Below are 18,311 nucleotides of genomic sequence, written 5' to 3'. Positions count from 1 at the left end.
TTCTGGGACTGCACCTATGCCCAGCTGCTGCTGGATGCCCTAGAGACTGAGTTTAAGGACTGTGTGCCCAGGAGCCACCTATCGTACCATTCGGTGCTTTATGGACTGTTCCCCGGCACACACACTGTTGGGGCGACCCAGGAGGCCTGGCGCCTTATAAACTGTTTTAAGGACGCTGTGTGGTTTGCCAGGAATCGCCTCATTTTGAGGAGGGAGAGGATGTCCGTGCAGGACTGCCGCAGGCTGATCCACAGCCTGCTCAGAGACTACTCCATCCGGGATAGCCCTGAGGAAGAAGAGGACTAACCCCCCCCTTCTTCTGGCCCTTTCCCCATTGAACTGAGTGATAAGAACTATGACGTGGCCCCGCTCCCCCATTTCACAGTGTCTGTTGTTTTATTGATGTCCTGTCTATTTATTGCCCTCCCCTTATATGTGTCTGTCTGGTCAATAAAGCTTCGGGCAATGTGACTCCCCCTCCCTCACCCCCCTCCCCTCCACCCATAGTCTTATCCATAGTCAATGATTGTTTAAGGTTAGAATGCATAGTGCATGACATGTCTTACGGTATTTGATTTCTTATGCTGTATTTCATGAAATGTACTATACAGTCTTGCATGTGTGCTGTGTTTTGGCTGTGCTGCGACACAGTATATATGCCTAAATGTTACCGTCTGTTTTTTGCTTTCTTTATGTACAATAAAGATTTGCCTTTTCAATCAAAAAAGTATATTGGTGTAAAAGTGAGGTGTGTGTATGTGTGTGAAATAAAGTTATACTTTTCTGTGTGTGTGTTTTCTTTTAACATTCTTTTTACAGGTGGACTACAAGTCCCAGCAGGCCCATTAATGCCCCACATGCTGGGACTTGTGGTTCTCCAAGTCCCAGCATGCAGGGTAGGTCTGCTGGTACTTGTAGTTCTCCTGCATAAAGTGCGATTTCGCTGCAAAATTGTCGGTTTAATTAAATATGCGAATTTGGGAAAAAGTGCGATTTCGCAAATATCACATTTTCGCATCCTATTAAATGTCACCCTCTGTCTCAGTGTTAAAGTCTACTAGTCTCAAATGAACTGCCGGGTAGAGAGGTGGGGCCCCAGGCAGACATCACACGCCCTTTCTTTAATACGCCCCTGCTCCTTAGTTACAACACTGCCATACTGTATGCTGCCCCTTTCTCATTTGCATATGGAAATGAATAGAAACAGGACTGCCTCTTGCAAATCTTAGTCTAGGGAAGTCCGGTTTCAGAGATGCCGTGATGTTGGCCTGGAGGCGTAATTATATTTTTGCGATTAAATGTAACTAAGCTCTCTGAAATTTTTTAGTACCATTTAGGGGAAATCCAATTGGGAGCAAAGTATAGCGAGGGTAAAAACCTTGTGTTCATCATGCCCACGTTTTGGATTACCGCAGGTAGTGGGGCTGAAACCCTAACAGCGTGTGAAAAAGAAAGAAAGAAAGATACTCACCTTTCCAGGGGTCTCCAGTGGTCTCTCCTCCATCTTCCAAATGTGGAGGGGGCTGCTGGGCACAAAGAGTTCAGCACTCATCATGGTAAACTCACTGTAATGCATAAATAATTAAATAAATAATGGATGTATTGGATTGGTCGATGCATTCAAGCTTGCAGCCCAACGTCAAGGAAACCCCATTCCACTGCACGTCCGTACTCTTAAATGCTTGAGAATATGCCTTACAGCTTAGAGCTCACCTGCCAAAATATGCTGCGTTCTCATTGCCGCCCCTGCAAAATCCCGGGTTTTTGTTCCCGTGTTTTTGGCGGGGCATAGAGCATCTCAGCTCTACAGACCCCATTCATACTGCACCTTAGACCCGGGAAATTCCTGTGTCTGCCCCATTCACACTGCTTCCCCTGTTATGCCTGCCATCAAGTGTGTGGCATCGAAAAACCCGGGTCTAACCTGTTCATACTGCCATATACCCATGTGTTACCCAGGAAAAACCCTGCATAAAAACCCGTGTGTAATTCCCGGTGCATAACACCCGGGAATTTCGCAAAGACCTTTTCACACTGAGACAGGACACTGGAAATTACTGCTTGCCCTGGCAAAAACACGGGGTTTTGCGGCAGTGAGAACAGGGTATAACTCATGGCTTTTAAAGGTGAGACAGTCACCAACACAAATTCTGAATTACCACTAAACTATCCATCAAGCAGCTGTATAATATGTCCAATATAAAGACTCACAATCTATAGCCAGACAGGAGCTCCACAAGTGTTTTCAGATCATTGGTTCAAACTGCCCTAAATGTGAAATCATAAATACTGTATATAGAACTACTGTTCCGCCATGGTAGATGTATGGAGTTCCTGATACAGTACAATGCCGGCTTCCTGTAACGTTTCCTGTATTCCCGCTGTCAGATTGATTCCATTTCCTGACCTTGTCACGCTTCCTGGCCGTGATTTCAGTCAGTGTATACCTAACACCTGTATACCTAACACAGGGAGGGGTGAGCTGGGCACGGGGGGGGGGGGGGGGATGGGGGGTTAGGGGGCCACAAAGAGGAGTGATGTGGGCACACAGGGTAGGATGAGGCGGTTTCATAGGGTGAAGGTGGCCAGAGGGAATGATAAGTTGAGGGGGACACCCCACCAGAATGAGGGGGAAGACCCTGATTCCCCCATCATGTACAGCAGCATCACTCACCAGCCATGGCCTGAGCCCCCTGCAGCGGCAGCAGCAGCACTACAAGGTCCTCCTTAGTCCTTAGAAAGCGCTCAGTCTGCATGACCTCTGCGCTGCGGCTCTGCCATGAAGGGTGACCGGCCAGCAGGCGGGGTGAGTGACAGTGGAACTTGAAGCCGGCCCAGACATGTCAGTGCGGGTGGGCGGCGGTGTACAGCTGACAGCCGCTCCCTGTCATCAGAGGAGGTGAGCGCCGCGGCCTGTCAGCAAGGCTACAGTCACACGCCCGGCACCGGGCACAGCAGCATCAAAAGCCGCAGCCCCGCGGAGTGTTATCCTGTATACACACAGCAGAGCGGTGCACAAAGCTGCCGCTGTATCAGAGTCCATGAAGCGACTATAGTCAAGGTGGCTTGTGAGCCAATCAGGAGCTCCCACAGTGCAGCTCCGTGCTCCAGAAACAGGCACGCTGCGGACCTGCACTGATACAGCGGCATCCGGGTGAGCAGTGCACCGCTCTGCCGGCTGCTGCCGCGCTGCCTTTTATATCTAATAGTATAATCCACCATGAGGCCACTGAACCTGTCATTAATTCACGCTACCACTGTGCCCGGGGGTTCTGTTTCCTGGCAAATGTGGTCGCCAGGAAGCAGAATCTAGTCGCCATGGCGACCTGGCGCCCGGGTTTTGTCGAGCCCTGCTATACTGGCAGCACTGTGGGGTCATACAGAAAGTGCAACTGGCAGCATATCTGTAACCGGCACCATGGAAGTCTACAGAATGTTATAAAGTTGTGAGGCCCCGCCCACTTTTCCAAAAACACGTGCCATTGGGGGGGGGGGGGTTTGTTTCTTTGCATTTTTATGGCTCAGGCCGCTAGTTGGCCTGGAGCTGGCCCTGCGTCACCATAATTCTCTGAGTTTAGCACTTTCTTGCTCCTGATTTCATTACATGTGAAAAGCTTATTTCTTAAAGATGGAAATTTTATAAATCAGTTAATGGAGGGTTTGTGGCCAGGGCTTGCGCACTGAAAATGTCACCTCCTGAGTGTGGGTGGTTTATCAAACAAACAAAAACAAGTCAAACTTTAATAAACATGATTGACTCCACGGGCTGCTGGTCATTTCTCAGGTACATAAATTACCTTGTGTTCTGATAATTAGCTGCTCTGTCAGAATGGCTATTGCTTTATATCTGCAGTAGAAAATGACCGAAAAAGAAACGAAGGTATAATGACAGGTTTGAATCCTGTACCTACTGTATATGTCAGTTATATGCATATAATACTCAAGGTTTAATGGACAGGTGCCGGCATTTACCCGACGTCGGGATCCCGATTGTCAAAACACCGGCAGCCGGGTTCCCGGCGGCCAAGTGCAATTTTCCCTCGTGGTGGTCCTCGACCCCCATAGAGGGAGAACAGAATAGGTGGTGAGCGTATCGAGCCACCATGCCCGCAGAGTGGCGAGCGCAGCGAGCCCGCAAGGGGCTTAGTTGCGCTAACCATGCTGTCTGGGTCCGGGCAGTCGGGATCCCAACGTCGTGCTAATGACTGTCGGGATCCCGACTGTCGGACCCCTGTACCACACCCTAATGGACATGTCATTCTTATGTACAACACCCTATTAATACAAAAACACAGGACAACTAAACCAGCTGACAAACATTGTCTTAAGCCCCATACACACTAGACGACCCCGGCGGATATCGTTAACGATAGCGGCCGCAGGGTTGGCCAATAATGAGCATACACAATGAACAGTATCGCTCAGTGTTGTCAATGGTACCCGCAGTTGCTATGAGCAACCTTATATATGTGTGCATGTTCCACATCATTCAATGGTCGGCGACCACCGTGGGGGGGGGGGGGGGGGATTTAATAGGATGAAAGATTTGGTAAGAAATCTCCTGTTTTTTTTTAAAAGTGGCAATCATTTACGCTGCAAATTCAAACCGGTTTTGCATTGTAAATGATCCCCGCTTTAAAAAACCTGGAGATTTCTTACCCAATCTCTCACTTTCTGAATCTCTCATCCTATTACATTTTACCCAAGGAATGGCCATAGACATGCACATAATTAACAGCTTGCAAGGTGTGAGAAGTTAAAGTGAGAGCTAGAATTTGATTGGTTACGCCTGCATTTGTGTTAGTTAGAAGATTATAGACATAGTGGGGCCTATGTGTAATGAAATACTTGTGGGATAATTCCCTGGAAACAGGTACCCACAAATACTAAGGATCTCCCAGATGCTCTATGAAGGTACTAATCTGTGATATCTGCCTCCGTCGCTCCAGTTTTATCCGCAAAGGCAGCCCCAGCTGGTGTTTTCCTATAGTAGCCTATGGCCTACTATCATTGCAAATTTTTACGGAGGGGAATAAGCTGTCATCCAACAGTGATGCGTTCGCTGTCCGAAAGCCGCACATTTGCTGAAATCCTGAACTCCAATTAGAGCCAGTCTCCTGGCAAGAGTAGAGCAGTAAATTTGCGTGAAAATCGTAATTACCATGTTGCTAATTTGTACCAAAAATATCTAACACTGCCACAGTAAAATGCCTATTGTGAGAAATACGCTACTGAAAGAGATACGCTGTGTGCAGTGACAGATGGAAATGAGGAGAGTACTGATACAGAAGATAATGGACTTCATCGGGTGCTCTTCTCCCAGCCTGTAAGATCAGTGCCGCTCTTCCTTCTTATCGTACTGATAGAAATGTAAGCACTGAAAGCTCTCTAGTGGGGAGACAAGGAAAGCTGCTCGATCTCTTGTCTGAGCATGGATGATCCAGCAATAGAAGGCGGTATCAGTAGAAAACGGAGTCCCTACTTAGCATTATAACCCAAGAGAGGACTCGGTTACACTTATTTTTCCTATGCACTCTGCCTAATTCCCCCCGTGTCAGGGCCACCCAAAAGAAGGTATTACATAATACAAAGGAGGTGTAGTCTTGTGGGAATCTCTGTTCCATTCTTCTAGGGATGTGACCAGCATCCCCGGAGACTGGACTGTGGGCCCGATTCAGATGTGCACACTACGCTGTGTACTGTATATTCGCTGCCTAGTGAGCAGAGAACACTGGGTGCCCACCCCGAATTCCCCGCTGCCTGTCAATCAAGCAGCAAGCACCCCGTTGAGTGAAAAATTTGCTGAAGGCGCTCTCTACGGGGGTTTGCACATGTGCATTATTGCCTGTTTGTATGTGCAGACCCCCACCATAGGGGACAGGGATGAATTCGGACCTGTGTGAACAGGTCTGAATCGGCTCCTGTGTGTAGTGCCTGCTCTTCCTTTGTGATAGGAGCCAGGTGCTGCAGAATGATATGATCCTGCACCATAGAATATCACACTGCAGCACCAGGCTCCTGTGTGTAGTGCCTGCTCTTCCTCTGTGACAGGAGCCAGGTGCTGCAGATTGATATGATCTGACCTGCACCATAGAATATCTCACTGCAGCACCAGGCTCCTGTGTGTAGTGCCTGCACTTCCTCTGTGACAGGAGCCAGGTGCTGCAGATTGATATGATCCTGCACAATAGAATATCACACTGCGGCACCAGGCTCCTGTGTGTAGTGCCTGCTCTTCCTCTGTGACAGGAGCCAGGTGCTGCAGATTGATATGATCCTGCACCATAGAATATCACACTGCAGCACCTGGCTCCTGTCTCTGCAGAAGAGCTAGCTCCTTGGTGTCAACCCCTTCTGAGTGTGACACTTGGGTGTGGGCCACACCCCCTGCACCCGCCTTATGATGTTACTGTTTACACTGCCAGTGATTGCACAGTGTTTATTTCTTTAATGGTATTTGCTTCTATAGAGCAAGATATTGCCTGTAAGGATAATAGGGGACATGCATGAGTGTCAAAATTAAAGCCCTACCTGTGAAATATATATTAATATTAGGTACTGTAAGTAGTAATATAGCATGTGTCACATGACTCCCTTTGAAATTGTTATTGGGCCTGATTCAGACCCAACTGTAGCAGTTATTTGTTGATTTCCGCACTTCTGTGCATGCACACGCACTGGAGAGGGGCAGCAACTGGGGTGGGGTTGAGGCAACAGGGGGTGGAAACTAGCCATTTTGTGGGATCTGTCCAGACAACCCAGACATGCCCAAACCACTCGTGTGAGGGGTGGTGGTTGGGGGGCTGTGTGGTAAAGAGCTCGCTCTTTGGCGAGGTTCCCACAAAATGTTGCATGCACATCCTGTGGTGAGTTCCGTCATGCGTGGTAGACTTGCCCTGTGCTGGGAGCCCCCTCCACACCCACAGCCATGGGTGGTAGTTTTGTAAGAATTCACAAAACTACAACCCATCCTGAATCAGGCCCATTGTATGGTAGATCCCATCGTTCCTGCTATATTCCGCAGATTGGAAGTGCCTCGGTCACACAAGAGCAGGGAGGCGCGACCTCTCCGCTTCCAGGCACTTTGTGTACCTATGGGTTTTATACATACCATCTGTTAGCAGTCACATTAACTTTGATTTACTGTTCTTGCATCTGCACTTTCTCATAAAACAGGGAATACTATATATCAGTCTTTCAGAACTATTACACACATGTATGCACATCAGTTATCCCAAATGCGGGATCGTCATATGTTTATTTTATATACTGTATATATATTTTGTCTGTTCTCCTGCCTGCTCTATGACAGCTTCATCTGAGGTGTATGCTGGCATATACTCTGTGTTGTTGTCATGAAGTGCAGAGACCAGCCCGCAACAGTCCATATTATAACTGTCAGGGTCATAGGAGCTCTCATGTCTCCCAGTTCTGTCTGCCCTAGGTTTTAACATATAGTTTGTTGCTAATAGCAACCGATTACTGTTCATATAAGATTTGAGTACAACTGTCAGGTGACCACCCAACTGCCGTCAGGTTTGCTGGGCGTTATCCTTGAATTTACTGCGTACCCACAGAACACTGCATGCCAGATACTGTGCTAGATTTTTTTTTTTTATTACACACTCATTTCGAATCTATTTTTAGATGCTGAGATGTCTGACATCAGATTTCTACACACAGCTCCTGCTATTTTTAATGATCTTAAAACCCAGGACAGTTGGCTGAGCTCTTCCCCCTAGTGGCCATTATTGATATGACCACCTGTGATTTATTCTCTATCTCTAGCAGGATCCCATTGAACCCTAATGATCTTCTGTGCTGAACACAAAGCTTCCTACTCCAGTGTAGTAGTGCTAGCCACACCCACCGTCTAGCAGGCTTCGCACGCTGTTTGTGAGGCTCTCAGCAGGACATTCAGCCTTTGAGGATTGGACTGCAGATAGAAAAGTTTAAAGGCCTTAAGCAGCTGGTCCTGCAGCTCTGACTGTGTCACACACAGAAAGGGAATGGGCAAAAAAGTCAACTGAAAAGACTGCTTTCTTTGTGCCGTATGCTGTCTGCGATTTATTATTCATATCAAGGCTACCTTTGTCTTGCGAAAAGTATACAATGTAAATCTGCACTGGTCGCTGTTTTATTTCATCCTGAGTGACATAATACCGTCTAACACAGGGCTGGGCAACACCGGCCCTCCAGATGTTGATGAACTACACATCCCAGCATGCCTTGCATCAGTTTCAGCATGGCCACATAGCAAAACTAATGTAAAGCATCCTGGGATGTGTAGTTCATTAACATCTGGAGGGCCGGTGTTGCCCAGCCCTGGCTAACATGTCACATTTTGCATCCATGTCTGTGATCATTAAAAATGATGCTGCCATGTTTTATGGCGAGTTTGTGCTATTTTCGCGTTGGAAGGAGCATTTTGCTATTTTCGCCGTCTTTTTAAGTAATTTTCGCTGTGTCTCTCCGTGTAGCAATTCTCCATCTTTTCATGGAGAATTGGAATGTGAACTTTTAAACTAAAAGTTTTTTTTTTTAGTTTGTGGTGTAAAAAAATCAGGATTTTTTTTCTGTGAAGGGGCATGTTATTTTTATTCATGTGCTTATATTATAGCACATGAATATATATTTAATTATAAAAAAAAATTTTTTTTTTTTTACACAGAGCAGCCAGCAGGGGGCCGGAGCTCTCGAGCCGCTCATTAGATATTCATATATTCATTGCACCTGATCATTACATATGCACGATCGGGTGCAGTGAATACTGGGTCCCCCGTTGGCTATAGGGGAGGGGGGGGGCAGCTTGTGCTGCCTGGGTCCCGGGGAGCCCTCCTCCCCTCCACATATGTTCTGGGGCAGCCAGGGAGACTTTAATCTCCCTGGCTGCCACCGTCCCCCGGCTCCCTGCCAGCTCCCTGCCGCGGACGCTCGTCCGCTGCAGGGGTTAAGACTCGCCGCGAGTGGCGGCGAGTCTTAACCACATTGAATAGTGGGAGCAGGAGTGGCAGCGAGCCCTCCGGAACAGGGCGAGTGCATGGTGAGAGAAAAAATCTCTCGCCATGCACAGAGAATTTTTCTCATTGAATACTGCCCTCTGTCATGTTTATTTCTGTAATAATAGATTTGGGGAGCTACGTTGGGGGGCTGGACAACAGTAAAAAATGGAATTTGGATACAGTTCGACTTATACTGTAATATAATTTGTACTTTGAGTGTCCATCCATGTATCTGTGCATGTTCTTCTGCATGTACAGACTGATCTCTATCTACGGTATATGCTCAGTTTGCAGATATCCTCTTGATCATGGTTGCCTACCCTTCAGATTTTGCGGGAGTCTCCCGCTTTTTGCCCCATTTTCTCACGGAAATACCCAGGATCCTCCTGGATTTCAGCCTGCACGCTGAAAAGTTGGACTGCGCATGCGCAAGTCATGAAGCGCTGGGTTCTACAAGCGCGACAGTATGACGTCGCCGACCTATTATGTAAATGTCAGCCACCGCCATAGGCTCTGTGGGTAGCGCTGGAATACAGCAGCTACTTATTACACAGCGGCAGCAGCATGGAGAGCAGGTACAGAAGGCAGCCCAAAAGTCGGCAGCCCTGCTCTTGATACATCCAGTGGTGTCAAGTGTGTGGGGTGAGCGGGTACTTTTTACACGGGTCAGGTCTACCGCAGAGGCCTGGGTCCTGCTCCCCCCTCTCCTGCTGCAGCGGGGCAGTGGGGATAGAAATGACAGTTTGCCACTTCAGCACAGCCTCTCTCCTTAGCTCAGCACACACTTGTAACGCTGTCTTTTGCACTGAGTATGTGCAGGTGCTATCAAGTGCCTCCACCCCAAGATTTGGTGTTATAGGGTACAACTATCTGAATATTTAGATGATGATATTAGGGCGAACTTGGGGAATCACCCTCAGACAGATTAAGTAACCCCTAAAGTTAAACTCATTTACATAACCATCATATCATTGACATAAATAATACACACATCAGACATAGCTGAGACAAGGGCATCAACCTCCACCGTTTTATTTGACTGGAACGTTTGCAGAGTATTCCGGCTTAGTATACTTCAGAGATGCCTCCTTGTAATAAAAATATTATACATTCCTAAGGTAGAATGCTAAAACATATAACACATTTCACTTCAGACACAATGGAAATAGAACAGTTTCCAACTCCAATAAATAAATAGATATTAATTAACCTAGAAGTATTATTGCGCAATAATATTAGTATGTAAGTGTACACTAGTACTAAAAAATATAAGCGCTTGGATTATTTTGTAGCGTTCCACATATTTGTTGCTGGATTTTCTAAGTCACTACTGTGCCCACCTGAGTCCTGTAAGGTGAGTACGGGAATAATAGGAATATAACTTCTATGAAGTATTTGTAATCCACCACAGGGTCTCTAATACCAAAGGCAATATTCTCCTCTTAGCAATATTGTATCCTACATGTAGGCTTGTAATATCATTGAAGCTGTCACTCTCTCTTGGGATCAGAATAGTAGCTAGAAAGAACTACTTAGTGCTTTCCCTCAGTACTGTTATAGATGTGAATAAATAATGTCACTATCTCAGTGTAATAAGCAGACTTTTCTGAGGTAACTTGTGTTCGAAATTGAGCCAAATCCACTTTCTTCCTTGAGTACCATCAGTACAATATAATACTTTACTGCTCAAATCTGTCTCTCTCCCTGTGACTGTAATTATCCTCCCTTAGTTAAGTGTCCCATGCAGATAGCTGGTAACAAATGTATTCTCATCAATGCGCTGTAGACAGATTAGCCCTGAGGTCTGTCAACCAAGGGTCTCTACTGCTGCAGTGTAACTTACTCCTCTCTCTGTGCGCAGCTACAACGCTCTGTCACTGTACATTACCTCTCTCTGTGCGCAGCTATAACGCTCTGTCACTGTACATTACCTCTCTCTGTGCTCAGCTACAACGCTCTGTCACTGTACATTACCTCTCTCTGTGCGCAGCTACAACGCTCTGTCACTGTACATTACCTCTCTCTGTGCGCAGCTACAACGCTCTGTCACTGTACATTACCTCTTTCTGTGCACAGCTACAACGTCTCTGTCAGTGTTTTAGGGTCACTGTTAATTAGCTTTCTGTAGTTGTGCACAACTTGGTGCATGAATAACCATCATTATCTCTGGCAAAGGCTTGGGAAACATTACTGTAGGAGGCTGTCACTCCCCTTGTGCAATGTACTGTATCTGCTATGTGACTCCAGGTGTCACCTTTTCGGCCTTATATGGGACTGTGAGGGTGGTCTAACTCACCACTCTCCCTCCTCTGTCCCTCTGTCCAGCATCCTCCAATGAGTTCTCATGTTAAGGGCTGGCTACTTTATCCTGGCTCCTCCATCTTCTACACTGAGCCAACTGACATGCCAGGTTTAGCTCCATCTGCAGGCACACAGGAATGCCCCACCTTTCTCCTAGTGAGAGTACAGGTCTCTGTCCCTCACTTACAGGTACCTCACAGCTCTCCCTCTGAGGCACAGGGCAGTCTTTCCATAGAGTCCTCACAGGTACCTCATCCTGTACCCCTCTCTTTTCTCTTTCCCTCTGCCCCTTCTCCTCTGACAGGGCAAATCACTCCCAGCTGTATATCACTCCGCCCTCTCTTCAACTGTCAGCAACATCTGTGGACTGTGTATATAGCATCCAACAATTAAGTCCACTGCCATCGATGAAATCTGACATATACAGTGTCACCAACACACCAAAATATATACAAACATTTTTAAAAACATAGCCATACAGAACACTACATTTAGTTAATTCATATGCTTACTTGTATGAGTTTTGACTACAGGCATTTTAACCAGGGGTTACACACTTCTCAGTGCCATGTGCTGTGCTGAGCTGAGGAGAGAGACAGCTGCAGGGGCTCTCTTGCTAGTTTTAAAAAACAAATCACGGGGGTGTAGCCACACCCCATTGGTGGTCACCCCCCCCATTTTACCCACTCAATTCCCTTCACAGCCCTAATCGTATAGAGTTTGTATATTCTCGTGCTTCCTCCAAAAATATACTGGTAAATTTATTTGTTCTAAATGAACCCTACAATGGACAAATATTGACTGTAAAGTGCCGCGGAATATGTGCGCACTATATAAACAACTGGTAATAAATAAAGTGACTGGCTGTCAGCACTCTTTTGTGGATATCTCCATCCACCAATCAGCATGTTGGTAGGCATTTGCTGTCTGGCTGCAGTCTGGAAGGCAGTTATAGAATGCTGCCTCCCTGCTCTGACTGTATGACTGTGAGGTCTCTAGAATGATGGAGCCCATTCTAGAAGATAGAATATGACAGGGTTGCCGACCCTCCCGGAATTACCGGGAGGATCCCGAAAATCGGGACCTCCTCCCGGCCCCCCGGGCAACCCTCCCGGATTCCGGGGGACCCCCACGCCACCCCCGATTGCAGCGTCTTCCCCCATACCTTTGGATTGAAATGCATCAATCCCTGGGTCTCAGAGGAGGTGGCGGAGCTAAAATCGCATCATTTACTTATGTAAAGCTCAAGCTCCGCCCCCCCAAACTGCAGCTGGAAGTCTCCTCTCTGGGCTTCTCCCGGAGAGGAGACAGAAAAAGTCGGCAACCCTGAAATATGATTGGGTGCTAAGGACAGGGGCGGATTGGGTTGGAAAACCAGCCCGGGAAATTTTTGGAAGCAGCCCTAATAGGGGGCGGGGTCTGCTGAGAGGCGGGGTCTGCTGATAGGGAAGGATGCTCTTTTCTCAGAGCTTTATCAAAAGGGAAACTTTGTTTTCCCGAAATTTTACAGTGCATAATCAGTGCTTACATAAATACCACATCCATCCAGTGGCGTAACTACTGTAAGGCAGCCCCAGCAGCTGCTTGGGGGAGCAAGAGGCAGCGGGGTCTGTGTGGGCGCCAGCACCCGCTCAACGCACTGACATGCTGCTGCCTGCTGGCTGAGCACCGGAGGGGAGTCAGCCATGACAGAGACGACAAATCCACCCACTGATTTAATTGACTGTACACAGAGCTGGCTATTGGCTACTATGTAAAGGATGGGTGTGCGAATGGGCATGCTAGGGCGGCCTCTCCCACGTCTGAGCCAAGGGAAGCAGATGTGTCTGCTGGTCTCTCTGCCTCTCTACTGTTTCAGCTTCTCCGCTGGGGAAACACGCTGGAGAGGAGCCCAGGGGGCGCCACAAACTTTTTGGCAGGGGGGAGCAAAATATATAGTTACGCCACTGCATCCATCACAGCTATCAGAGGCCCTTTAGGACACAGAACTTCCCACTCTCAGCAGTCACGTTCATTCGGTGACGTCATCAGACCTCACCAAAAGTAGACAGCAACACAGACTCTGTTGCTTGCCAATGACCAGATACACGGACATGACAGAATAAGGGCCAGATTCTCTAAGCTTCAAAAGTGATAAAATGGAGAGTGATAAAGGGCCAGCCAATCAGCTCCTGACTGACATTTTTCAAACACAGCCTGTGACATGTCAGGTAGGAGTTGATTGGCTGTCTGTTTATCACTCACCATTTTATCACTTTTGAAGCTTAGAGAATCTGGCCCTAAACAACTACATTGCACTAATACAGTGGTATCCAACCCTAATTGAGCGTGAGCTACTCGAGACAAAAAAAAAAACATTATGCCAAACACCACAATGCCTATGATACTGATACTATAGTATGCTGCAGACTGTAATGCCCCTGACACATTATGCCTCACATTGCAATGCAATTTTCTTCGAGGATCGGAGAACACAAGCCATCTTCGCCGTCTAACTCCCTCACCGGCTGCTTGCTGTATTCAATGTTCCAGGGAAATCCTCGCCGTCAGAGCACAGCGATGATTCCCCAGAATGGCGAGGTTCGCTGCAAATGCAGCAAGCCCATTGCATTTTGTAGCGAGCTCCGCCGTTTTGATGGCTTCACTCACTGTTTCCACCTCACTGAAAAGAACCAGCGAGGTGGGAACGGCGAGTGAAGGGCTGTTGGTTGAATACTGAGGGCAAGCCTGAGCCATGATGGTGAGCTATCAGCACTGCTCTCTGTCATAGTTCGCCCTCAGGGCATTGAATACACTTCATAAGAACACTTGCTGTAAAGCACACATATAATCCTGACCCGCGACACGGCCTCATTACCATGAAAACGCACAGCAACATGAAACATTGGGTGTTCGCATATGGTAATGGGGCTGCCTGGCACTCTCCGCCCTTCTCCACCCCCCGCTTGCTGTCCTGGATGTGTGCACCCAGCGAGCAGAATGTTTGTCGTGGGTGCACGCACCCTGCGTATGCACATGTGCAGACGCACACAATCAGTCCCAAGTGTGAACATGCGGTGGACCAAATCAATCAAAAAAAGGTCCTTTATCAAAGGCATAATGTAAATATATATATAAAAAGATAGATTAGATAGATCGATCGATCGATCTAAAAATATATATATCTATATAAATATAGAATTGGTAGGGGCTGGCATTCAGATCCAGCCAATGTAATAGTTTTGGGGTGCCTTCCAGAATGGTTAATATAGAAGCATAGTGTTTTCCAATGAAAGAAAACAGGAGACGGCACTCTCCAAATAGAAATTAGTGTATTAAAACGTCAAAGCATTGTGCAAAAAAAGTCAGTGCATACAGTATGTCAACATTTTTGGAGACGTAGCTCCTTCCTCAGGACGACTGACGGCATACTAGAACATAAGTCTATAAATTGTAAACTTGCAGCAGGGCTCTCCTACCTCCAAGTCTGTCTGTTACCCAGTTTGTTTTGTCACTGTCTACTATTGTAACGCGCAACGGAATCTGCTGCGCTATAGAAGACACTGTAACGGAATCTGCTGTGCTATATAAGACGCTGTAACGGAATCTGCTGCGCTATATAAGACACTGAAACGGAATCTCCTGCGCTATATAAGACGCTGTAACGGAATCTTCTGCGCTATATAAGAAACTGTAACAGAATCTGCTGCGCTATATAAGACACTGTAACAGAATCTGCTGCGCTATATAAGAAACTGTAACAGAATCTGCTGCGCTATATAAGACACTAACGGAATCTGCTGCGCTATATAAGACACTGTAACGGAATCTGCTGCGCTATATAAGACACTGTAACGGAATCTGCTGCGCTATATACAGTAAGGCACTGTAACGGAATCTGCTGCGCTATATACAGTAAGGCACTGTAACGGAATCTGCTGCGCTATATAAGACACTGTAACGGAATCTGCTGCGCTATATAAGACTCTGTAAGGGAATCCGCTGCGCTATATAAGACGCTGTAACGGAATCTGCTGCGCTATATAAGACACTGTAACGGAATCTGCTGCGCTATATAAGACTCTGTAAGGGAATCCGCTGCGCTATATAAGACGCTGTAACGGAATCTGCTGCGCTATATAAGACACTGTAACGGAATCTGCTGCTCTATATAAGACACTGTAACGGAATCTGCTGCTCTATATAAGACGCTGTAACGGAATCTGCTGCGCTATATAAGACACTGTAACGGAATCTGCTGCTCTATATAAGACGCTGTAACGGAATCTGCTGCGCTATATAAGACACTGTAACGAAATCTGCTGCGCTATATAAGACGCTGTTAATAAATAATAAATAAGTGAAGTGCAGAACAAAACACAGAATAAACTACATTCAAATAGAAAAGCACACTTATGTGACTTGTGCAGGGAAACCGCTGGACGTCCGTCGGCTCATACGCGCACGTGACCGCTGACGTCAGTCAGTTGTCCGGGTAACCCGCTGGCGTCTGACCCAGCGTCCATACGGAAAGCAGTGAAGGACATTAGAGTGTGCAGAATGCTGTGAATGCAAAGTGCATAATTATGTACGTTAATCTTATATTGCACTTAACGTTACACCATGCACAGTACCATATAGTATTCCATAATGTGTGCACTTTGCATTCACAGCATTCTGCACAATCTAGTGTCCTTCTCTGTTTTCTGTATGGACGCTGGGTCAGACAACAGCAGGTTACCCGGACAACTGACTGTCGTCAGAGGTCACGTGCGCCTATGTGCTGATGAACGTCCAGCCCGGTGTTCAGCGGTCAGACCTGCTTAGGTGCTGCTGCCTGCTGCTATACATACATATACATACATATAGCCTGCATCTGTAGTTTGGAGTGCCGTACCACTGTCGTACATACATATATATGTATATACATACATATATACATACATATATATATATACACATACATACATATGTATATACATATATATATATATATATATATATATATATGTATATACATATATATACATACAAATATATGTATATACATATACATACATATATATGTATATACATACATACATATATATGTACATACACATGTATATACATACACATATATGTATATATATATATATATATATATATATATATATATACACACATATATATATACACTTCCCTGAGGCCAGAAATGTTTATAATTTCGTCCAGTGCCATTTACCTGCTTATGCTGCCCTCAGAGTCAGATGGAGACCTTTTTATGAGCTGGGCTGGCTCAACCTGGTGCTGCTGCCGCCGCCCATGGGATCCGACTCCCCAGCGCAGCGCGCAAAACATCACTGCACGCCGCTGCTGCTGCCAGCTGGGGTGGATCAAGTTTGCAGCCCAGCCATCGGACCGCGGGAGCGGCTGTGTGCGCTCGCGCATGCGCACCAGCCCTCCCGCAGCCATTTTAATTTAAGGAATAGAAGAGGCTGGCCGCGGCCATCTTTAGTTAGGGCACTGTGCCACTTCAGCACGAAAGTGTCCGTGCGGCGGGCCGCGGCCGAGTTGGAGAGGGTGGGCGGCCGTTTTTACTGTAAAATGTGCCGGCCCACCGGGAAACAGCCCGGTTTCCCGCCAGGCCAATCCGCCCCTGGCTAAGGACATCTTCAGTAGAATGCCTATCTTAATACATTTACCCCTGAGAGTCTGGACCTATAAATAAAGCCTACAAATATCTTCCGGTGTCTCTATACTGGTATAATAAAGCAATTTGGGCCTATTTGTTTTGACAACAGTAAAGCCCCATATGGTCATACACACTTGGCAATACTGGCTCCAAGGTGAGCGACGGCAGGGCGGCGGCGGGGGATGCAACGGCTGTGCTGCCACTGCAGTATGGCCGTCATTAAGGAGGACCTTTTTTGTCCACAGTATCGCCATGTGTGTATGGGGCTTACCTCACAGTATCCCGCTGTATAGTTTGGCAGTTCTCTCCAGGTTTATCTAATGCCTCAGTCGTCAACAAGAAAACTCAAAAGATTCCAGTGTCCACCAAATAAAAATGTCATTCTACAGATAACGGCTCAATAGACTTGTTCATTCCTGCTGCGGTTATCAAGAAGCGTCCTATTAGTTCTTGTCATGAGCCAATCAACATCTCCTCTAAAGTGCAGCCAAAACTTATCAACGCCAGTGACAGGCTTTCAGCAGCCCAGCCATTTTAAAAGCTGAGTAAGTTCTGCCGATATGGCTGCTGTGTGAGGGGAAAGACAGTGCGCTGTGTGCTGCAGATGGGCCGCTGCCAGCTCGCACAGAGCTGCACAGTCCAACCTCTCATGTGCCTGGTGGAAGTAGGAGCACATGAGAGAGACCTGTGTTATGGACAATCCAGGCCAGGAGTTGTCACACATATGGGTAATACACTGCAAGATTACATATTACACAGAAGGGTATGGGACATTGGGTCGACATGCATTAAGGCAGGGTTGCCGACCCTCCCGGAATTTGCGGGAGTCTCCCGAAAATCGGGTCCTTCCTCCCGGCCCCCGGAAGAATGGGCAACCCTCCCGGAATCAGGGGGACCACCACTGAGCCCCCCGATCGCTGCATTTATATGCCGCAATCCGCGGGTCTCAGGGGAGGGGGCGGAGCTAAAACGGCACAATCGTGTCGTTTTAGCTCCGCCCCCTCCACGGATAACAGTTATTTCGGCTATTTGTCGTAATGGGGGCGGGGCTTAATGAGGTCACAGTTAAGCCCCGCCCCAAAACGCGTAATGCAAGATTCCTCTCCGGGCTTCTTCCGGAGAGGATTTTTTGAAAGTCGGCAACCCTGCATTAAGGTCAACATGCATTTAGGTCGATAGGCATTAAGGTTGACAAGCAGGAAGGTCAACAGGGCCATTAGGTTGCCACAAGCATTAGGTCGACATGGGGAAGGTCGACATTCAAAAGGACGACATTGGGTTTTTTGCATTTTTTGTCCGGAATGTCGACACAGTCGACATGGACACTAAAACATAGCACCGCGTCCCCTCGCATG

At 47.1% G+C, this 18,311-nt stretch overlaps 1 long non-coding RNA gene across 3 annotated transcripts in view; it reads right to left on the bottom strand.

The window, feature by feature from the left end:
- Nucleotides 1-16,722, bottom strand: part of LOC146062485 (uncharacterized) — a 96,715-nt gene extending 79,993 nt beyond the window's left edge. The window contains exons 1-2 of one of the 3 annotated variants that reach the window (XR_014471350.1): nt 16,507-16,722; nt 1,472-1,565 (exon numbers count right to left, since the gene is read on the bottom strand). This is a non-coding gene — a long non-coding RNA (uncharacterized LOC146062485). Of the gene's footprint in view, nt 1-1,471; nt 1,566-2,211; nt 2,249-16,506 lie in introns of those variants that run through there. The other 2 variants (XR_014471351.1, XR_014471352.1) reach the window with 2 other exon arrangements.
- Nucleotides 16,723-18,311: the final 1,589 nt, after the last annotated feature.

This window comes from Crinia signifera, chromosome 3 (assembly GCF_055691185.1).
Source record: "Crinia signifera chromosome 3, ASM5569118v1, whole genome shotgun sequence".
NCBI lineage: Eukaryota > Metazoa > Chordata > Amphibia > Anura > Myobatrachidae > Crinia > Crinia signifera.
Note: the sequence above shows the minus strand (reverse complement) of the source record. Positions and strands in the feature narration are given on the sequence as shown.